The 23,430-nt window shown below is 42.9% G+C and overlaps 1 long non-coding RNA gene and 2 other non-coding genes across 3 annotated transcripts; 1 reads left to right on the top strand and 2 right to left on the bottom strand.

The window, feature by feature from the left end:
- Positions 1-673: 673 nt before the first annotated feature.
- LOC144340311 (uncharacterized) lies at positions 674-8,908 on the bottom strand. Its single transcript, XR_013416286.1, has 4 exons — positions 4,991-8,908; positions 4,135-4,220; positions 2,975-3,087; positions 674-2,761 (listed from the first exon to the last, which is right to left on the bottom strand). It is a non-coding gene; the product is annotated as an uncharacterized LOC144340311 (long non-coding RNA).
- LOC114677771 (U6 spliceosomal RNA) lies at positions 2,865-2,971 on the top strand. Its single transcript, XR_003729217.2, has one exon. It is a non-coding gene; the product is annotated as a U6 spliceosomal RNA (small nuclear RNA).
- Positions 8,909-23,060: 14,152 nt separating the features above from the next.
- Positions 23,061-23,165, bottom strand: LOC114677823 (U6 spliceosomal RNA). Its single transcript, XR_003729264.2, has one exon. It is a non-coding gene; the product is annotated as a U6 spliceosomal RNA (small nuclear RNA).
- Positions 23,166-23,430: the final 265 nt, after the last annotated feature.

The following is a 23,430-nucleotide window of genomic DNA, read 5'->3' as shown; positions in this document are numbered from 1 at the left end:
AGTCTGATGAAAATGTCAATTCTCCTCTTTTAAAAGACTTAGGAAAGAGGTCACACACTGGCAGCCTGTGAGCTGCTGCAGCCCTCAGATTTGTTTTGTATGAGCAGCAGGTTTTTTCATTGTGTGTATGTGTTTTTTTTTTTTAATGAATTCACTGCCAGTCTTCAAAACAGCCCTCAGATTTGTTTTGTATGAGCAGCAGGTTTTCTCATTTTGTGTATGTGTGTGTGTTTTAATGAATTCACAGTCAGTCTTTAAAACTCAGAAAATCTAACAGAAAAGTCTGGACTTCTAGTTTTTCTTGAAAAAAAAGAAAAGATTGTCTGGCTACCCTAGGCCCAAATTCCCTCATGCTGACAAGTGGCAGGACTGAACAGCGACTGTTCCTACTCTTCCGCTGGCACTTTTCTATTCTACACCCAGCAGCTTCTTTCCCTTTTATCACCTGGCTAGCTGCTGACTTGAGAGTACCATCAGGCAGAAATAGTCACCACAGTTCCAGTCCCCACTGCACTGGGCAACCCTGGGCACCTACCATCACAATTTTCAGCCCTTCTTCCATATCAGGAAACTGGGAGCAGGGTGGTGAAGTGGCTTGCCCGAGGGCATTAGCCCAGTGTTCTTTCCAATGCACCAGCGATGAGCAACCTAAATGCAGACAAAAGTGCTTCTGTTGCTCAGAGAAAAGGTAGGGCACCGGGAGCTGAAGGGGTAGGGAGGAGGGTGCGGTGCAGGATGACTACCTCACTTGCCAAATGTGTCTAAAAGGACAATCCCCATCCTCTTCCTGTTTCCTGTATAGACAAATAATGTTCACCACTCCACTTCCTTGTTCCTCCACACCTGCTACTTTGGATTCAGAAGAGAAGTTCCAAGAATCCCGGAGTCCACAGCCTGACTCTGGTTTGCAGATCCTCTGTCCAGACCAGCCAGATGTGAATACAAAGGAAAGTGACACATCCTGGATCTCAACCCACTTCATTGGGAAGTATTCCTGATAAATTTAGAGATAACCCAAAGCCCTGGGAACTTCCTCTTGATCTGAATCTGCTCTACATCTGCCCCCCGCCCCCCACCCGCAGCAGATGAAAACATCAACTCTGCACAAGTAATAGATGTGGGAATCACCTGGGGACTTCTCGTTAAACTGCAAATTATGATTCAGAGGGTCCGGGGAGGGACCTGAGACTGTATTTCTAACAAGCTCAACTGGGGCTAGAGAACCTTCCATCACTCCACCAATGCTCACCATCACTGCCATTCTCGCTCTTCTCTCTCGGGCCCTTGCCCATTTTCTCCACCGTATCCTTCTTTTATCCTATTCTTTTCCTCTTTTCATCCTTCTTTTTTTCTTCCCAGCCAACTCACTATTCCTATATTCCTACTAACCCCCAACACTCCTTCACTCAAAGATAAAGAAACTCCTGCCCTTTCTTCCTCCAGACACTCATCTCCCTCCCTCCTCTCCTCAGCTTTGTAGTGCCAGGAAAAGACAGATCATCATTTATTGACAATTTTGTGTAAAGCACTGTCCCAAGTGCATTACCCATATTGCTTAATTCTCACAACAACCCTGCAAAGTACACATTATTTCTGCCATTTTAGACATGAGAAAATTGAGACTGGGAGTGGGTAAAGAAATCTTGTCCTTAACTAGGAGGTAGTGAGCTGAGATTAGAATTTAGATCTGTCTGAGGCCAAAGTCTACAACTTTTATACTGCACCATGCTCATATAAGGTGAACAATCTAGAAAGCAGCTGGTAGGAGTGGCTTCAGCAAAAAGGAACGGAATACCACAAGCTTCACCTCATTTATGTATCCTGAACACTTCACTCCACTTTTGCTAAGTAGATGCCCTATGAGACAGCTTGGCATACCAATAATGAGAGCTGTTTCAAGAACGCCCAGATTAAAATGATGGTTGGGACCTAAATAGCACAGTAGTAATATTAAAGCCCAAAGTTGTCAATATGCTCAATTTTCAATGTAACCTTTTATTATAAATTAAGATTCATAACTGTACACACAGAGTCTGTTACCAAAAAAGAAATTCCTTCCATTGGCCAATTATTCAACCACATGAAGTCTACTAAAGGATGATGCCAAGCCTCCCATCAGTCCACACAGGATCCATCTTGGATGGATAGCCAGTTTCTTTCTCTGTCTCTAGTTTCTCTTCCTTGATTTCACCTCTAGGATCCCCTCACTCTCTTATTGTGCTTTGCCTTGTCCTCAAGATCCTGCCAAGAGTCCTGGCTTCCCACCTGGGGGCATGTACCAGTTCTTCAAACCTTTGTGTGTTTCTGATACCTCAGACTACAGCATCTACAAGATAGACAAAGAGTTCTCTTGCTTATACTGGCCCTCTCCCTCCCTTGACTTTTATCAGATACACCAAAACAAAACAAAAAATTCCTTTTAAATTCTGTTAAACATCCCGCAAGATGTGAAGGGAGGAGAAAAGGCAGGGGCTGTATATGAGGAAAATTCCATCTTGACATACAAAAACATTAAAAGTCTGTATACTCAAAGGAGAAGTGAAGAATCAGACTTTTACATGTGGAACAGACAGGGAAACTGGGAGCAATATGGTGTAGTCATCAGATGTGGGTTTCATCTCTGCTACTAACCGGCAGTGCAACCTTGGGTAAGCTGTGCATTTTTCTCAATACCAGTTTCTTCATCTTTAAAGTGTGGGGATTGGATTGAACAATTACTAAGATTCCTTTGATCTCTACTCTGCAGTGTCTTCTCTAGCACCTAAAATAAAATAAACCAGAAATTAATGAAAGAGTGAAAATAATATTGTTGTAACCAGAAACTTGGGTACTTGATTGAGTCAGTGCATGAAAACAAGAAGGTAGTGCTCGCTTCGGCAGCACATATACTAAAATTGGAACGATACAGAGAAGATTAGCATGGCCCCTGCGCAAGGATGACACGCAAATTCGTGAAGCGTTCCATATTTTTTACCTGATGTAAATGACGAGTTGATGGGTGCTGACGAGTTGATGGGTGCAGCACAGCAACATGGCACAAGTATACATATGTAACAAACCTGCACGTTATGCACATGTACCCTAGAACTTAAAGTATAATAATAATAATAAATAAATTTAAAAAAAACAAGAAGGTAAAGAAACAATGATTAATTGATTAATAATGATAAATGAGTTATAATAAGAATAAAATACAAAAAAATTAAATAAAGACAAAAATGAATGAGCCTATAGTTTTACTTTTTAAAAAGATGTTAAATTCCCTACCAAAGCGGCCATTCATTATCCATAGTTATCAGTTACTGTAAAATACATTGTTGGGACAATGTATATTCTCTTCAGAAGTATATTGCCACTTAAAAACATTGTTTTCCAATAAAAGCACTGAGTTATAAAATCAACCAACATTTTTATTCTAAACTATGGTAGGTAGATATGAAATAAAATTAGGTCAACATGAATAATTTCCTTCATGGCAGGTTACGGAATTTAAAGTACGTGATATTTTCTCTCTTTGAAGTTGACATGTAATTATGTTTGCTTTATGCCAATTTATCTGCCCCTAAATGTTCCAAACTGAAAAAGGGAAAACAAAGCCTGCCTGTAGCTGCCTCTTCCTTCATATCCACACCAGGCCAAAAGACAGAATGGTTGGAGGTATGGTCTCCAAGTGTGTGATTTGGGGGAGGCCTACCCACCCTAAAAGTGTAAGGGCAAAAATGTATCTCTTTGTGTTTTGGGGCTGACTGGCTCAGTAAAACTTTATAAGTCAGTCTGCAGGTACACCACTTCCTCAGTCTTATAAGTGAGGACGTCCTCCTGCATCTGGCCCTTAGGAACCTGACCTCTCCTGATTGGTCATCACTTATTTTCTGGGAAGCAGCCTTCATCAGCCCAAACCCTTCCTGCAGAAGGATGCCCCAGCCTCTCTACTCAGGGGGTACCTTGGCCAGGAGAAACATTTTTTGACGATGTTCTTCTCATTCTCTTCCTTCTGTAACCCCATCAGGTACCCATGGCCGCTATGCCAAAATCACAGGTGAAAAATATATTTTGATTATTTGGCCTAGATTCTCTCCAGGCCTGACTTTCATCTACCAGTGAAAGGATTCTCCTTTATTAAATAAATATTACCTGAGAAAACTCAAGTTCCATTTGGGTCCATCATGTTCCCAGATGAGTGAAGCAACAGGCATCAAGAATTTCAGAACATTAGAATCCTTAAGTAGATCGAAAAACAAATTTGAAGGAAAATCTTACCTCTTACCACCCTCCACTAACCACTAGGGCTTATTTGTTTTTTACTCTTCATCAAGAACAATAAAAATAAAATATAGAGCCGGGCATGGTGGTTCACGCCTATAATCCCAGCACTTTGGAAAGCCGAGGTGGACGGATCACTGGAGGCCAGGAGTTCGAGATAAGCCTGACCAACATGGTAAAACCCCGTCTCTACTAAAAATACAAAAATTAGCCGGGTGTGGTGGTGTGCACCTATAGTCCCATCCACGCGGGAGGCTGAGGCACAAGAATCGCTTGAACATAGGAAGCAGAGGTTGCAGTGAGCGGAGATCATGTCACTGCACTCCAGCCTAGGTGACACAGCGAGACTCTGTCTCAAAAAAGAAAAAATATACATATATACAGCTGAAGATATGGGTTGCAAATTGACCTGAGCCAATTTATCACTTGAAACTGGGAGGCAGATGTTGCAGTGAGCCAAATCACACCACTGCACACCAGCCTGGGTGACAGAGTGAGGGTCTGCCTCAAAAAAAAAAAAAAAAAAAAGTATATATATATATATATATATATATATATATATATATATATCCTTGCTCCCAGATGGTTCATTATGATGAAAGCTAGTCTTGGGCCAGTTTCTGACAAACTTACAAAGCTTTATTAGCAAGCAGGCCCCAAAATTATCATAGAACCCTTCTTCTAGTCTTGGCTCTAAGTCCCCCCACACTCAGATACTAACAAGCACCTTGCATGAGAAGGAGACAGATACCGTGCTATTCTGACAGCAGCTCAGTCAGGCTTCTGGGAAGATCAGGCAGCAGAGACCTTCATGCAGGAGAAGGAGGCAGGGCCAGATGGGCCTCTGGACCTGAGGCACTGCTGCAAGGTGTATGGCTCATGGGCTTGCTGCAAAGGTGTACTATTCCGGGGCAAGGAGGTGGGACCTAGTGTAATCTCTCCAACCTCATAGTTAGAAGACTATTAGTTTAGCCAATTAAAATTGGCTAAACACACCCTCTGCTGTAGATATCTATAACAATATTTATAAAGCTTACATAACCATTTCGAGATCATGGTTTCTTGATTAGGTTCTTTCAAATGCTATCCATGCCACCTAGAGTGATACTAGAGTTAATTTACACATAGGTATATCATAGTGTTTATGCAGAATTATTTTATTTTATTTATTTGTTTTGAGATGGAGTCTCGCTCTGTTGCCCAGGCTGGAGTGCAGTGGTGCCATCTCGGCTCACTGCAACCTCCACCTCCCGGTTCACGTGATTCTCCTGCCTCAGCCTCCTGAGTAGCTGGGATCACAGGTGCTCACCACCACACCTGGTGAATTTTTTGTATTTTTAGTAGATACAGGGTTTCACCATGTTGGCCAGGCTGGTCTTGAACTCCTGACCTTAGGTAACCCACCTGCCTTGGCCCCCCAAGGTGCTGGGATTACAGGTGTGAACCACTGTGCCAGCCCAGAATTATTTTAAATTAGCAGATATAACTTTCTGACATATCCTGCCTATAAATTTGACATCTTTGTACAACATGGTAACTATAGTTAATAACAATGTATTGTATTCTTGAAAATCACTAAGAGCAGATTTTAGGTGTTCTCAACACAAAAAAAAAGTATGTGAGGTAATGCATATGCTAATTAGCTTAGTTTAGACTTTTTACAATGTATACTTATTTCAACACATTATGTTATATATGATAAATATATACAGTTCTATTTGTCAATTAAATATTAATTTTTAAAACTGACATCTTAAACCACTCTATTATTCCAATCTATCATATTGCTGGAGAAATTGTGGAAATATGCAAATAAGGGCCAGGCGCGGTGGCTCACGCCTGTAATCCCAGCACTTTGGGAGGCCAAGGCCGGCGGATCACGAGGTCAGGAAATCGAGACCACTGTGAAACCCCGTCTCTACTAAAAAATACAAAAAAATTAGCTGGGCGTGGTGATGATGGGCGCCTGTAGTCCCAGCTACTCAGGAGGCTGAGGCAGGAGAACGGCGAGAACCCGGGAGGCGGAGGTTGCAGTGAGCTGTGATCGCGCCACTGCATTCCAGTCTGGGCAACAGAGTGAGACTCCGTCTCAAAAAAAAAAAAAAAAAAAATGCAAATAAGATAGTACAATTTTTGCTTTAGTTTGCCTCCCATCTCAATATCCAGCCATTACAGAAAATGTGTTTGAATAGAGTGCAGAGAAAGGAAAGCACGTGAAAACAAGGTGGCAAAAAGAAATGACCTGGGGCTGGGCGCAGTGGCTCATGCCTGTAATCCCAGCACTTTGGGAGGCTGAAGAGAGCGGATCACTTGAAGTCAGGAGCTCAAGGTCAGCCTGGCCAATATGGTGAAATCCCATCTTTACTAAAAATACAAAAATTAGCTGGGCATGGTGGCGCATGCCTGTAGTCCCAGCTGCTAGCGAGACTGAGACAGAAGAATTGCTTGAACCCAGGAGGCGGAGGTTGCAGTGAGCCGAGATCGCACCACTGCACTCCATCCTGGGGGACAGAGCAAGACTCCATCGAAAGAAAGAAAGAAAGAGAGAGAGAAAGAGAGAAAGAAAGAAAGAGAGAGAGAAAGAGAGAGAGAGAGAGAAGGAAGGAAGGAAGGAAGGAAGGAAGGAAGGAAGGAAGGAAGGAAGGAAGGAAGGAAGGAAGGAAGGAAGGAAGGAAAAGAAAGGAAAGAAAGGAAAGAAGGAAAGAAATAAATGACCTGGGAATCTAGGGAGTTGTTTTAGCTTAATTAAATTATTTTAGCAGAGCAGAATAAAAAGCATGGTGAGGGATGGGACAAGGAAAGGGATGGAAGAAGATGTGGGTGGAGAACATTCTTCTCTACATGCATTCTCTCTGCAAAAGGAGCCTAAGCCCCGTCACAGAGGAGATTTATTTTCTGGGCTTTGTAGGTTAGACATTGGCTTTATTAAGAGTGGCTCTTGGAGCCACTGCTCAGGTGAAGAACACAATGAAAGGGGCCATTGAGCAGAGCTGCTAGATCCATCCCTCCCTGTTAATCAAAGGAACAAACTGAGTTATTTACCAGAGTCATTTACCTTGCAGATAACTCAGACCATGGTTCCTTGGGGCAGGACGATAACTCACTTGATCTATCACCCCCCCAACCCCCCACTGCGCCACTCCTGCTTTATCAGTTACAATAACTCATGCCTTGCCGCCTTCTACTCACTGTTGACATTTGCTTTGGATAATCAATTAATAGATTAAAAGAATGGCATCATTTTATTTAGCAAAACTTGCAGGAACACATTCATTCCTATTCCCCATTGTTTTACTTCATTATCAGTTGATGGTGTTGAGCTTTCACCTATGCATAGAACGGAGAAGAGTGGGAAGAGCAGTGGACAAGAGAAAGGAGACCTAGATTCTTGTCCCAGCTCTGCCACTCACTAAATGTGTGATGACAGCCTGGCCCTTCTCTGAATTGAGACCAGACCAGGTGACTCTAAAGTCTCTTCTGGGACACTGCATCCATTCCTTCAACAACTATTCATTGAGCATCTCCTGCGTGTGAAGTATTGCTCTAGGCTGTATCTGGAGAAAGCAGTAGTGAATAAAGGAGTTGAAGTCCTTAGCCTTGGGGAACCCACTTTCTAGGAGGGGAAGAAAAACAATAAATAAGAAAATAAATACAGGCCAGGCATGGTGACTTATATCTGTAATCCTAGCACTTCAGGAGGCCAAGGCAAGAGGCCAAAATTTGAGACCAGCCTGGGCAATGTAGCCAAACCCCATCTCTACAAAGAAGAAAAATAAAAAGGAAATAAATACATAATATGTCACATTGTGTGATAACTGCTATGGAGGGAAATAAAGCAGAGTAAGGGGAATAGGGTCTGGTGCTATGTTGGATGAGAAGGAAAGACCTCGCCAACAAGGGGGCATTTAATCAGAGACCAGGAAGAGTTGAAGGAGTGAACCATGTGTTCACTGGGTGAGGAGTATTCCAGCAGAGGGAATGGCAAGTTCAGAGCCCCTGAGGTGGGAATGTGCTCCACGTGGTCAAGGAACAGCAAGGCAGCCGGTGTGGCTGGAGCAGAGTGTAGAGGGGAGAAGGGCGGGGATGGGCTAGAGGGTTTGGGGCTGGGGACATGTAGGGCTTGCAGGCGTGGAAGATCTTTGGTTTGAACTCTGAGGAACTTGGGAAACCACTGGAGGATTTTTGACCTGAGAACTGCAGTTTTCTGACTTTTATTGAAACAGAATCTCTCTGGCTACTGACTATAGAGATTAAAGAATAGAAACAGGCCAGAGATTATGGTGGTTCAGATCAGGTTGGCAGTTTGTAGAGGGGGTAAAAAGTGGTCAGTTTCTGTTTCTGGATCTATCTTGAAAACAGAACCAACAGAGTTATGAGACAGAGGGGAGTCAAAGACAACTCCAGGAGTTTTACAACTGGAAGAGTGATGGCTTTTTTCTATTTGTTACTGAGGCGGGGAAGCGTGGATTAAGGTTAGCTTGTGACATGCCAAAAACAAGATGCTTATTAGCTGTCCAAGAGGAGATGTTTCATAGCCCATTGTATATATGAGTCTGAAATTCAAGAGGGGTTTGGAATACAGACATACAGTAGGCCCTGAAGGTGTCTTGCCAGTCTCTATGTGGCACACCCTGGCAGTTACCTTCAGCTTGACAGATTGCTTCCATACCTGTTGTTGCAGACAGACAGTTAAGGAAGCCTCCATGATTCCTGCCTCTAGACATTGTCACTTTCGGGTGATGGTTTCCCCGTAAGTGTGGTACCTGTGACGCAAATGGAATAAAGGTGGTAAGATACATGTGATTATGTATACATGATAACATGATTACATTCCATAGAAGGGTAGTGCCCACCATGCTGGTCTTTCTTTCTCTTGCTGACTATGCGGAAGCAAGTGGCCATGTTGGGCATCCTAAATGGCAAAGAACTGTGGGTGACCTCTGGGAGCTGAGGGTGGTCTCTGGCCAACAATCAACAAAAATCTGAAGCTCTCAGTCCCATAACTACAAGGAACTGGATGCTGCCAACAATTGTGTGAGTGGAGAAGTAGATCCTGGAGACTTTTCCTGGTCATAGGGCTATTCCTGGCTAGTTCCCAGAGCACAGCAGAAGTGCAAGGGAGTTCATGTCCCCAGGAGCAACTTTTCACCAATGAGTAATAGGAATTGGTGGATGAATAACCCACCTTCTTCAGTCCTTGTTGGGACAAATCTGAGGTGTGCAGTAAAAGCCCAGGACAAATAGCTCAAAGGAACAGAAATTAGAGACTCAGAAGCAGAAGCAGACTTGAAGGAACACTTAATTATGACAAAGGTGGCATTGAAGCATAGTAGGAAAAGAGTGGTCATTTACATCAATGATGTTAAGTTAATAAGATAGTCGTACGGGAAAAAGCAAAACTTGACCTCTACCTCTCACTGCATATACAAAAATCAATTCCAGGTGGATTGTAGATCTAAATCTGAAAGGTAAAATAACAAAGATTCTAGACAATAACATAAGAGAATAATTTATTATTTTTTAAAATTTATTTTTAACAGCTGTATCTTTTTAGAGACAGGGTCTCACCCTGTCACCCAGGCTGTAATACAGTGGCATGATCATAGCTTACTGCAGCTTTGAATTCCCAAGCTCAAGTGATCCTCCTGCCTCAGCCTCCTGAGTAGCTAGGACTATAGGCGCGTACCACCAAGCTCAGCTAATTAAACAATTTTTTTTTTTTTTTGTAGGGATGAGGGTCTCAGTATGTTGCCCAGGCTGGTCTTGAACTCCTGGCCTCAAGCAATCCTCCCACCTTGGCCTCTCAAACTGCTGGGATTACAGGCATAAGCCACTGAGCCAGGCCATAAGAGAATAATTTTACATCCTTAGGGGCAGGCAAAGATTTCTTAATCAGGAATTGTAAAGCACTAAATATAAAGCATACACTATGATAAAACAGTTTCACTCTGAGATACATACCTGAGAGAAATGAGTCTACTTGGTCACCAAAAGCCATGTACAAAAATGTTTTAGCAAGATAATTTGTAATGATTAAAAAATAGTAACAGCTCAAATGCTCATCAGCAGTAGAACGGATAGACTAAGTATGTCCAGTCACACAATGGAACATTATTTGGTCCAGAAAATGAACAAACAGCTGCCTCACACAACACTGATGACTCTCATGAGCCCCATATTGAGCAAAAGAAGCCCTTGGGGGAAGGGATGCAGAATGAAACATGGAGAACTTCAGCTTTATCTAAGGTGTTGTCCTCATTTTGTAGAAAACATATGTAGGAAACAAAAGTGGAAAACGGCTAACATTTATTAAGCCTGGATAATGAGAATGAGGGGCTGTAGCATTCGTCTTTGTACCTTTGGGGGTATTTTTAAAATGTGCAGCCTCCTCCAAAGACAGAAACAAGCTAAAACATGATACTTGAGCTGAAGTAGTAAGGATGTCCCCAAGAAAGTCCAATTTTCTTCTCTACTAAAGCCCCTATGTTTCATACCACACAGTTAAGTATCCAGTTACTGATTATCTTGCTTCATTGGTGTCTTAATTCTGGCTGCCATAACAAAATACCAGAGACTGGGTGGCTTGAACAACAGAAACTTATTTCTCACAGTTCTAGAGGCTGGGAAGTCCAAGACCAAAGTGCCAGTAAGGCAGGTTTCATGCTGAGGCATCTTCTCTTGACTTGCAAGCAGCCTCCTTCTCATTGTGTGTTCACATGACAATCTTCTTTGTGTGCTCACATGTGGAGAGAGAGAGAGAGAACAAGCTTCGATTTCTCTTCTTTTTTTGTTTTTCATTTTGTTTTTGAGATGGAGGTTCTCTCTTGTTGCCCAGGCTGGAGTGCAATGGCACGATCTCAGCTCACTGCAACCTCCGCCTCCCGGGTTCAAGAGATTCTCCTGCTTCAGCCTCCCAAGTAGCTGGGATTACAAGCGCCCGCCCGTCACCATGTCCAGCTAATTTTTTGTATTTTTAGTAGAGACGGGATTTCACCATGTTGGTCTCGAACTCTTGACCTCAGATGATCCGCCCACCTCAGCCTCTAAAGTGCTGGGATTACAGGCGTAAGCCACCGCACTCAGCCTGATTTCTCTTCTTACAAGGGCCCTAATCCCCTACTAGGGCCCACCCTCATGACCCTATCTAGCCCTAATTACCTCCCAAAGGCCCCATCTTCAAATGCTATCACACTGGGGGTCAGGGCTTCAACATGTGAATTTGCTGGGGGGACACATTCTATCCATAACAATTGGCTAATTGCTTCATGCTTATTATTCTTGCTATCCAAACTACACTGTAAATGCAGATCACAGACTGAGTAACAGGTCTCCAGTACTTCCTCTGGTTCTTGAGTGATTTACGGATTGATTGTCAGAAGTAAATTTGGTAATCTCAGACAAGACATGTAACACTCCCTGCCACATTTTGCCCATTCGTGTAAATTCTTTCCTGTGTACTTTTATATGCATTCCTTATTTCCCTAAGGTTTTGCTATAATAGGCCTCAATGAATATTTATTGAACAAATAAATGAATTTTAGGGGAGACCCATATACAGAGTCACATATTTTCCCCATCTGGCCGATGCAAGGAATTTTAAGCTGCATCTCTTCTACTGGCTGTGGAACCTGGCAAAATGCCAACATCTCCATAGAAGTAACACTTTAAAATGTTATTAGCTATACATACTTCAGTGTGAACAAGGAAACTGAAGCTAATTCCTGATATGAGCCATTTTGAGCTCTAGAAGTCTAAGGAAGGACAATTGTGAGGGACCAGAAGGGGAAGCTTGAAGGTACCAAAGAAAAATAATAGCTCCTTTGCAATTTTGCCTAAAGCTCCAGAATATTGGTAAGCAAAATAATAACAATCAGATTTCCTCTTGCTGTTTGTATTATTTCATGGCATTGGTCTGAAAAACAGTCAATTATCACTAAAGCTCTTTCTACCTCCTTATTCTTGATTCCCTCAAAACATTTATCCTGTGCCTATGTGATGTACTGTAAAAGTACCTGGCCCCATTCCCTTCAATATTCAGCCTTTTGAGGGCCAGGGCTAGGAGCCTCCAGGCAGAAAGGAGGTAGAGCCAGAGAGCAGGCTGCAAGCTGAGCCTCTGCTGAATCCCTGGAGAAGCTTGCCCTGGCGGGGGTGGCAATAACATAGGCATCTGTCAGGCCCTTGCCATCTCCACCCATAGCAATCCCTGGCAGCAGCACAGGCCTAACTGTGGGGCCCTGGGTTGGGCATTCTGTGGATAATGCAGGACTGCCAAGGGCCTGGAGAGGTAAGGGCCTCTCTCAATGCAAGTGGCTTCACTAGTTTGGACGAGAAACACAAAATCACAGGATCCCCATGACTGGTATATATTTGAGAAACTCACTTATAAAAAAGATGCCCCCCAGAGGACACGAACAGACACTTTACAAAAGAAGACTTACATGCTGCCAACAAGTATATGAAAGAAAGCTCAACATCATTGTCATGGGAGAAATGCAAATCAAAATCACAATGAGATACCATCTCACACCTGTTGGAATGTTAGGTCTTTATTAAAAAGTCAAAGAATAACATGCTGGCAAGGTTGCAGAGAAAAGCAAATGCTTATACACTGTTGGTGGGAGTGTAAATTTGTTCAGCCATTGTGGAAAGCAGTGTGGTGATTCCTCGAAGAGCTAAAAACAGAACTACCATTCAACCCAGCAATCCCATTCATCACTGGGTGTATACGGAAAGGAATATTAATCATTCTGCCATAAAGACATATGCACTCAAAAGTTTGTTGCAGCACTGTTTATAATAGCTAAGACATAGAATCATCCTAAATGTCCATCAATGACAGATTGGATAAAGAAAATATGGTACTTATACACACAACATGGAATACTATGAAGCTGTGAAAAAGAATAAGATCAGGTCTTTTGAAGGAACATGGATGGAGCTGGAGGTCGTTATCCTTAGCAAACTAATGCAGGAGCAGAAAACCAAATACCACATATTCTCACTTATAAGTGGGAGCTAAATGATGAAAACACATGGATGCATAGAGGGGAACAAAACACACTGGGGCCTATTTGAGGGTAGAATATGGAAGGAGGGAAAGGATCAGAAAAGATAACTATTGGGTACTAGGCTCAATACCTGGGTGACACGAGTTTACGTATGTAACAAGCCTGCCCGTGTACCCTCAAACCTAAAATAAAAGTTTGTGAAATCAAAAATAAAAATAAACAAGATGCCCCCAAGGGCATGGATTCTGTGGCTCCCCTCACACTTTAGAGGATTCAGGAATGATAAATACCAGTTACCCTCTCGGTTAATCAAGAGATTATTCATATTCCGACCTCAAATTGTTTAACCTGAATCTAATCATGAGGAATGAGGAAATAATCAGGCAAATTGAATTGGAAATTGGAAATTGAAGGATGTTCTACAAACCAACCAGCCTGCCCACCCCAGCTAGTCAAAGTCAGGGAATGGAACCATGATAGTTGACTTAGAAGTTGGAAATTATCTTGAGCTGTGGCCAGATCACCTTCCCCTTAGCTGGAGAGAGTTGGACCCCTAAACAGCACTGAGGTCCTGTTTGGCAGGGAGAAGGGACTGCCACCAGTACAGTCAGCAACAGAAGGGTTGGGTCCAAGTCTGAACATTGACATATTTGAGCAGGTGGAGAAGGAGGGAGGAAGTTAGGGGAAGCTTTATGAACAAGAATGCAAGGTAGCATGCAAGAACAGAAATGCATTCTACTGGGTTTGCATTCTTTACGTCATGAGGAACACAATCTAACAGAACGCAAAAATAGAAGCAAGTACAGGTAGAGCATGGTGGCTCACGCCTACAATCCCAGCACTTTGGGAAGCCGAGGCTGGAGGATGGCTTGAAAGTTCGAGACCAGCCTGGGCAACAAAGTGAGAGTCCATCTCTATACAAAATCAAAAAGTTAGCCAGATGTGGTGGCATATGCCTGTGGACCTGTGGTCCCAGCTACGCAAGATGCTGAGGCAGAAAGATCACTCGAGCCCAGGAGTTTGAGACCAGCCTGTGCAACAGAGTGAGGACCCATCTCAAAAAAAAAAACAAAAAAAGAAGAAAGGAAGGAAGGGAAGGGAGGGAGGGAAAGAAAGAGAGAGAGAGAGAGAGAAAAGAAAAGAGAAAAGAAAGAAAGAAAAGGAAAGAAAGGAAAGAAAGAAAAAGAAAGAAAAGAAAAGAAAAAAAGAAAAGAAAAGAAAAAGTAAGTATAGTGCCTGGTGTCCAGTGAAACCAGTGAGATGATGGGCTGGACTAGAACTTATGACAGAAGTTCGCAGGCGTGGAGGATAAATGGGAGAGACAGCTATGGAAAGCCTTGATGAGCAAGGAGAGTTCTTCTAATCAAATTGAAGGATACAGGACAGCCACCGTGGGTCCCTTGGCAGTGGCTTGGTGAGCAGAGACCATCATTTTAAGAAATGCCAGTCTGAAATGAGCCAGCAATTTAAATATTTTTAAAAGTTCAAGTACTGTTTTAATTTTATTCCTTTTCTCTGCAAGCCCGGGACACCGAACCTGGAGATGTAGCCATTTCTCTTTAAAAGTGGTGCTGCCAAGTGAAGCAGGCCTGCCAGAGAATGCAACCTGCAATATAGAAGAAACTAGCACAGGCATTCTAGATTGTTCCAGTGGAATGTAGCATCTACTTGAATTTTGCTAAAGCAATGCCAAGTTTTTCTCTTTCAGTGAGTTTGAGTTCCTATGGGCTAGAGAAATCATTTTTCAACTCCTAAGCGTAATACCATCACTGCGAAACCAGCAGGAATTAAACTTCACCTCTCCCATTCCTCTCACTTTTTAAACTGTTTTACCGCAATTTACCTCCCGCAGGACACTTTGCCCTCTGAGCAACCAGAGATGCTAAGCTCAAGTCCACGTAGCGCTCCCCTGTGCCTTTTCTCACGACTGTAGGGCACAAGCCACTCCACTTCTCAGCCTTGGCTCATGGTTAATTAGCCACCAGGACTTAGTTTAGGGCCAAATTCAGCTCATATTGCAACCTTCTGGCTGCCAGGGCAGAAACAAAGTTTCAAGGCTGTTCTGTCCAAACAATTTGCTCCACAGAGCAGATTAATTTCATACTGGCAAAATCCATACACTTAATAATTATCTAGACTGGAGGAAAAATACCAGTAAATCGATTGCCACATAAAATACAATTTAAAGAATAGAGCACAAAGAGAAGAAATCTGGGCGTGTTCAACCTTCACCTTCAATGGCTCCTTTTTGCCCTTAGTAAACCAATCAGCACGGGTAAACTAACCAACAGTAAACCAACCAAGCCCCTTGTAAGTCAGCCTCCTGCTGACACTCCCCTACCCATACCTACCCTATATAGCAGTCACACACAGGAAATCTCTTGCAGGTCAAAGGCCCCATGCTCTCCTGGGTCTCCATGCCTTTGCACGTGCTGCTCCCTCTGCCTGGTGCCTTCCTGCCTAGCTCACTGAATCATCCTTCAGAATGCAGTTCAGGGAGCATCTCTGTATGACATCCCTGACCATCATGTCGGTTGAAGTGCTTTCTATGCCTTGCCATAGTCCCCGCCATGGCTGTATCTGATGAGTGTGTTGATCTGTTTAGCTTCACACTAGGTTTAGCAGGGATCTAGCTGACCTTTCATTCTTGTACCCCCAGCCCAAGCCCTTGTTATCTATTCCAGGACTTCTGCAGGCACTTTCATAACAGGTCTTGATGCTTCCAATCAACATCTCCCCTCCCCAGTTCTTCCTTTTCACTGCCTCCAGAGTTGTATCTCTAAAACCCTTCATTCCCCTTTCCTTCTGCTTACAAACCTTCTATTGTTCCCCATTGCCCCAACTCCGTGGCAAGCATTCAAGACTCTTGCCAACCTGATGCCAAATTTCTCCTTTGTTTTCTTCTTCTACCGTTTCAGGCCATAGATTCATGCCACAGTCAAGAGTTCCCCAAAGGGGCCATAAAATGTCTCTTTTCCACATTGGCTCATGAGGTTTTCTCCTTTTCCATACCTGATAGGCAAACTTCAATTGTAAGACCAGGTAAAACGTTACCAGTAAATAGCTCTCAACTCCTGAGCCGGAATTCATTGCTTCTCTAGGGGCTGGTAACTTGGTCCAGTTCTGCTCAGCTGCTCCTTTGTTGCAGACCGAGCCCCTGACCAGAAGCCTCAGCTGCCCCAGCAGATGGTGGCTAGAATTTTTTGAGTTGTTTTTAACCTGGTGCTCTGAGGCTGGGGTGAACCCAGGGAGCTGAAGCAGCAATGCCACCCCCCAACACATCATACACACACACACGCACACACACACCAGGCACACACATAACATGGACTTACAACATGCCATCATGTTGGCATGATGGGCACGTTGTAAGGATGGGCTGGCAGGGCACCGTGACTCACGCCTATAATCCCAGCACTTTGGGAGGCCGAGGCAGGCAGATCACTTGAGGTCAAGAGTTTGAAACTAGCCTGACCAACATGGTGAAACCCTGTCTCTACTAAAAATACACACACAAAATAAATTAGCTGGGCATGGTGGTGGGCGCCTGTAATCCCAGCTACTCTGGAGGCTGAGGCAGGAGAATCGCTTGAGCCCAGGAGGTGGAGGTTGCAGTGAACCTAGATCGTGCCATTACACTCCAGCCTGGGTAACAGAGTGAGACTGTCTCAAAAAAAAAAAAAAAAAAGAGAAAAAAAGAAAAGTAAACAAAAAAAAAGGATGAGACTCTGTCTTGAGCACTGACCAGGTACTCCATTCCTCCTTGTCACTGGATTCTGTCCTGAACTCCATCCAGTATGGCCAGGGGCACCTCCTTGGTGCCCTGTTACCTGCTTTGTCATGAACCCCATCTTGACCCCAAGTGGAATGACCACTCGGTCCACTGTAGGCAGCCTTCATGAATGCACCTTTCTATAGCAGGATCCACTTAAATCTTCCTGAAGAGGGCACAGAAAAACAGGCTCTTAAAACCTGCATCTGTACTCTCCAACTCTTAACACAACCTGGTACACAGTTTTCTCAGGCAGCCCATGCAGAGTACGTGTGGAGATGTGTATTATTCTAATCCTTCCAACACAGCTTCTCCAGACACGCCTTCCCAGGGCCAGTTCAGAGCAGGCTGGATGGACAGTGCAGTGTCTACCCTTGACGTGCAGTCCAGCTTACTCAGTGATGCTTCCTGCTGCACGTAGATGCCCACAGCTTGTGGTGTTCCAAGGTGAGAAGGTGGGAGGGGAGCCAGATGCGTGCTTTGCTACAGATGCAGACAGTAGAGGTTTATAAGCAATAATAAAACCAAATAAAAGGTAATCCACTTTTTATGAAAAGCCCATGAACTGACAATTGCCCACAAATGGGCAATTCTACATAATGGCTGTGATAAAACGCCTTCCTCACAATGTAGGTTTTGGGTTTAAATTCTAAACAATTTCTGTGAGTTTTAATTAAATACATGTAAACTTCAAATTAGCAAATTGTATTACTTATCCATTGATATGCATTGTTCTCTACATGAAAGCGAATTTTGGAACTCCCTGTTAGTCGTACTGTCTCCTAATACACACAGTCTCACCTGCACAGTCTCAGTGGCGCCAGGATAAGCCCAGAAAGGTCAGAGTTTTTCTGGGTTTCCACCAAGGCAGTTGTTTATCCATCTCCTGGGTACTATATATGTCTGCCTTTACATAATGCAGTTGAAACAAAGAGAAAACAATGACTATAAAGATAAAGAAATAGAACTTCAGTTGCTTCAATATTGCCATTCCACGTAACCACTTGTAGTTTTTATTTGTATTTTTAAAAATGTAGCAGTGAAACAGAGCATGCACTTGAAGGTATGGTATTTTTTAAACTCTTTTAGAATGGAGGTTAAATTTCTAGAACATAAAAATAACAATTTTAAAGTGTACATTCCGTGGCATTTAGTAAATTAACAATGTTGTACAACCATCACCTCTGTCTAGTTCCAAAACTTTTCATCATTCCCAAAGGAGACTCCATACCCATTATGCAGAGTCACTCCCCGTTCCCCTCCATTTTTGGTTGCAAGTACAAATTTTAGTTCACACATGACATTTTTTACTAATTTTTAAATGCATATATATATATATATTTTTTTTGTTTTGTTTTGTTTTGTTTTGAGATGGTGTTTCTTTCTTGTTGCCCAGGCTGGAGTGCAATGGTGCAGTCTCAGCTCACTGCAACCTCCACCTCCCAGGTTCAAGAGATTCTCATGCCTCAGCCTCCTGAGTAACTGGGATTACAGGCGCCCACTACCATGCCTGGCTAAATTTTTTTGTATTTTTAGTAGAGAAGGGGTTTCACCACGTTGGCCAGGCTGGTCTCAAACTCCTGACCTCAGGTGATCTGCCCGCCTCAGACTCCCAAAGTGCTGGGATTACAGGTGTGAGCCACCATGCCTGGACATAATATATTTTTAGTTTGAAATTTTCTTTATTATTATTTGTTATAAACTGTAATGTTATCTCAGACTACAACAAACATGTAGGTATAAGTCTTCCCTGTCTATTTCTTTTTATTTTACTCTAATATTTATTTCACTTCTTTTTTCTTTTTTTCTGGCATAACAGTATATATGAAGTTCAATTTTTAACATTTACTGACTGTTTTTTTCCTGGACATTGTTATTATCTATTCCATTTTTATGATTATTACTGAAGATAACTTTGTTGTATAGATGAAGATTGATAAAAATGAATTCACTCTGGGCATCAAACAAGCCAGATTCACACTGACCATAGCTGCAGAAATGTTGCTTGGTCCTTGTTGGATCATCAGTCCTTTCATTGCTGTTTCTGCTCTGCAGTTGGGGTCACAGAGCTTGCTGCCTCCTCCTCACTCTGTAGTCATGCATGGGGAGTGTAGAGGAGGAAAAAACTTTTTTCCTCTTCCTCCTGGGTTCTCCAGCTAGGGGCCTGCAAATGAGACTGACAAAAGACAGTCTAAAAAACAGGAGAAAAACAGAGTTTATTAACATGTGCAATGCACATCCTCACAGAAGGAACTCGGTGATGAGCAAGTCAAAGGGATGGTTAGGGGCTGGGGCTTATATAACATCTTAACAAAGAACAATAAATTTGTAGAGAAGTGATGAGACAAAGGAAAGGATTTTAGGATTCCAACGTGCTGTGGTTTCAATGTCCTTTCCAAGATTCATGTTGAAATTTATTGCAGGGCCAGGCATGGTGGCTCATGCCTGTAATCCCAGCACTTTGAGAGGCTGAGGTGGGAGGATCACTTGAGCCCAGGAGTTCAAGAGCAGCCTAGGCAACATAATAAGACCCCATCTCTAAAAATAATTTATTGTAGGATGTGGAGCTTTTAAGAAGTGATTAAGTCATGAAAGTTCGACCCTCATGAATGGATTAATGCTGTTATCACAAGAGTAGGTTAGTTATTGAGAGTGGGTTCCTGATAAAAAGGATGAGTTTGGCCAGATTTCCTCTCTCTCTGTTTCACGGACTCACTTCCACCTTCCTCTCTTTAACCATGGAATGAGTATTGACAGATGCAGGTGCCATTCCCTTGGACTTCCCAGCCTCCAGAACTATGAGCCAAATAAATCTCTTGTCTTTATAAATTATGCAATCTGCAGCTTCTGTTATAGCAGCAGGAAACAGACTAAGACACAAGGGCAGAAAACTGTGGGAAGATAAATATATGAGGGAAACTAATAGAAAGTCAGGATTGTCTTAGTAAGGTTTGTGGTATAGATTCCCCTCATGCTGTCACTGGGCTAATTAAAAAAAAAAAGCCAGGTGTGGTGGCTCACATCTGTAATCACAGCACTTTGGGAGGCTGAGGTGGGCAGATCATGAGGTCAGGAGATCGAGACCATCCTGGCTAACACGGTGAAACCCTGTCTCTACTGAAAATACAAAAAAATTAGCTGGGCGTGGTGGTGGGCACCTGTAGTCCCAGCTACTCAGGAGGCTGAGGCAGGAGAATGGCATGAACCCGGGAGGCGGAGCTTGCAGTGAGCCCAGATCGCGCCACCGCACTCCAGCCTGGGCGACAGAGGGAGACTCCGTCTCAAACAAAACAGAAAAAAGTCTGGTGATTAAGCATCTAAGCCTACTTCTAGGCAAATGGTGGGGGAAGGAGAGTGTTTTTATGGTGTCCGCTGTTTTCAATTGTCTTCAGCTTCAAATAATCCTTACGCCAAAGTACAAATTTTAGGGTGGCATATTCTGATCCCCTACAGTAGCCATCTCTAGAACTAGCTCCACTCAGGAGAGACTGATGCTCCTTTAGCTTCTTCCTCTTCTCTGAGTCCCTTACATCATAGGGAAGCCCAGTGTTTCCAGCTTTCACTGCCCCTCATTAGAAATAGGTTGGAGATCTCCTCCCAGAAAACTGGCTGGGGCAGGTGAACTCAGCACACACCCTGGGGGCACAGTTCACAGAGTGGAGCAAGCTCCAGCACATCCAGAAGATTTCATGGAGCTTCTTTTTTCAAACACTCTCCTTAGTAGACAGGCATGTCTAAAAATAAATAAACAAACTTGGAAGTATTGCAAAATATTTTCTCTCGACAAGTATAACTGAATGATCTTGCCTCGCCAGAGGTGTGAGGACTTCCTAACCCTATCTCTATGGGTCTGACATGTTTACACCCAGCAGCCCTTAGCCTTAGTGATAGGAGATTATTTGAGCCACTTTGGAGATCTGGGTGCCCATTACTTGAGGACTATTTTTTTAGGTTTAGGTATATGTTTTAGTATTAAAGAGAAGGCTGAGATAGTATCATCAATTACCTATCCCAATGAGCCCGAGAGGTGTGATAACCAAATTGGCTTAAAAGCTTTCATCTCCTCACTCTACACACAACATTGCCAAGAACCTCCCCATAAATTGAGGCTAATCCACAGAGAGGCTGATAAAGCTCCAGCTTTGGGGCTTCTCACTTGTACAAGCTTCTTCCAAAGCTCCATACCTAATTGTGTATTCATCATTTGTGTTCTTTTTCTTACAGAGGTCTGAGGGGAAAAAGAGCCAAACTATTTTTCTCCTCCTATACTCACACAACATAGAACGTTTCTTTGATGAGCTATTTCTCCACGTACCAAGCAATTCTCCAGCAGAGACCAGCTGGATGTCCTCTAATTCAGTTTAATTCTGACACTGTCTACCTGGTGATAGTATCAGATCCCACTGGTTAAGAGCTTGGTCCCACAAGTTTGCTCCTACCCCCAACTTCAGATGCCCATCAAAAGCCCCAGGTTGTGACCTGTGCTTCTGACCACCAGCTATAAATTGGGATTCCCACAACCCCCTCCTTGGGTTTGATTTATTTGCCAGAGTGGTGAACAGAATTCAGGGAAACACTTTACTTATGTTTATCCGTTTATTATAAAGGATATCATGAAGGATACAGATGAACAGCCAGATGGAGGAGACACACAGGGCAAGGTATGTGGGAAGGGGCACAAAGTTCCCATGCCCTTTCCAAGCATGCCCTCCAGGTACCTCCACATGTTTTGTTATCCAAAGCTCATCCAAGCTCTGTCCTTTTGTTTTTATTTCATGGAGGAGTCATTATATAGACATAACTGATTAAATCATTGACCATCAGCGATCACCTGAACCTTCAATCCCTCTCCCCAACCTGGACATTGGGGGCTGGAGCTGAAAGTCCCAATTCCCTAATCATGCCTTGGTCTTTTGGTGACCAGCTTCCATCCCACAGCTATCTAGGAGCTCCCAGCCACCAGTCATCTCATTTGCTTACAAAAAGACACTTATCTCTTTGGAGATTCCAAAGGTTTTAGGAGTCAGGTGTCAGGAACCAGTGGCAGGGACCAAATATGTTTTATTTATTATATCACAATATCATAACAGGGTTCCCCAAATTATATAAACTTCAAGCCCCACAAATTCTGGATTGACCCCTGCTTCTACATACCCCTTTAATGGACCTGTGTGAGAATTTCTAAGGGAACTATGCCCCTGAGTAGACACTTAATTTGATTAGCTAGTGCCAGATCTTTCTCCAACCTGTGCTCCCACCAGCAGCAGGAAAACCTTATTCCCACACCTCTGCCAGCATTGGCATTCTCGAGCTCTCTAAATTCTCTATGCTAATAGCTGTGTAATAGCCTTACAGCCTTACACAGCCTTGAGTGATTGTAAATTGCCTGAATATGTCACACATTTTTCTTCTGGGATACTATCAGGAGTTCTTTGTATATTCTAGATATTCATCCCCTTTGTCACTTTTAGACCTCATAATCTCTTCCCAAACTGTCATCATCTCTTCAGTTCAACTGCAATGTCACTTGTTCACAGAAATACTTAATTTTGATGTAATCCGATCTATCAATTTGTCTTGTGGTTTGTACTTTCAAAGTCTTATTTAAGGATTTCTTTACCCCTTCCAGGTCGCAATGCTTTTCTCCTGTTAACTTTATGACCTTATCTTTCATATTTAGGTCTCTTGTATGTTGGAAACTCCTTTGTATGTGGGGTTAGATATGGATCCTACTTTAATTTTCTCTATCCTTTCTTTCTGTGCCTATTTTTCTATCACCATCTACTAAACAATCCTTCCCCCCCCCAATTAAACTGTGGAGCCAACTCGACATTGTACAAAATTCACAGGCAAGGGCAGAGCTACCTGTGAACCATCTATTCCACTCAACTGCCACATTCAAAACAACTTTGTAGGGTGTCTTGCTATCTGGTGGGTAATTTCCCCTCTTTATTGTACCATTTGATTTAGCTCCCTGTGGAACTTATTTTTTCCTATACATTTTATTTATTTATTTTTAAAATATGGAATGCTTCACAAATTTGCATGCCATTTTTGCAGAGGGCACGCTAATCTTCTTCATATCATTTCAATTTTAGTATAGGTGCTACCACAGTGAGAACCCCTACACATTTTAGAATAAGTATATCAAGTATCTATAAAAAAAAATACAGCTAGGATTTTAACTGGGATTGCACTAGTTTTATAAGTTAATTTGGGGATATTTGACATCTTTCTAATTTAAGTCATGTCATCTAAGACCTGGCATGTCTGAGGGGAGAGAATTGTGAGAAGATATTAAAGTAGATATTAATGAATGTCTTGGAGACAGTCCCAAATCCTGTCCTTACCATTGGCCTTGCTTGAGTTTGGGGGGTGGGCAATAAA

The sequence above is a fragment of the Macaca mulatta genome, chromosome 4 (assembly GCF_049350105.2).
Source record: "Macaca mulatta isolate MMU2019108-1 chromosome 4, T2T-MMU8v2.0, whole genome shotgun sequence".
NCBI classification, from domain to species: Eukaryota; Metazoa; Chordata; class Mammalia; order Primates; family Cercopithecidae; genus Macaca; species Macaca mulatta.
This window is presented reverse-complemented; position numbering and strand designations above follow the sequence as displayed.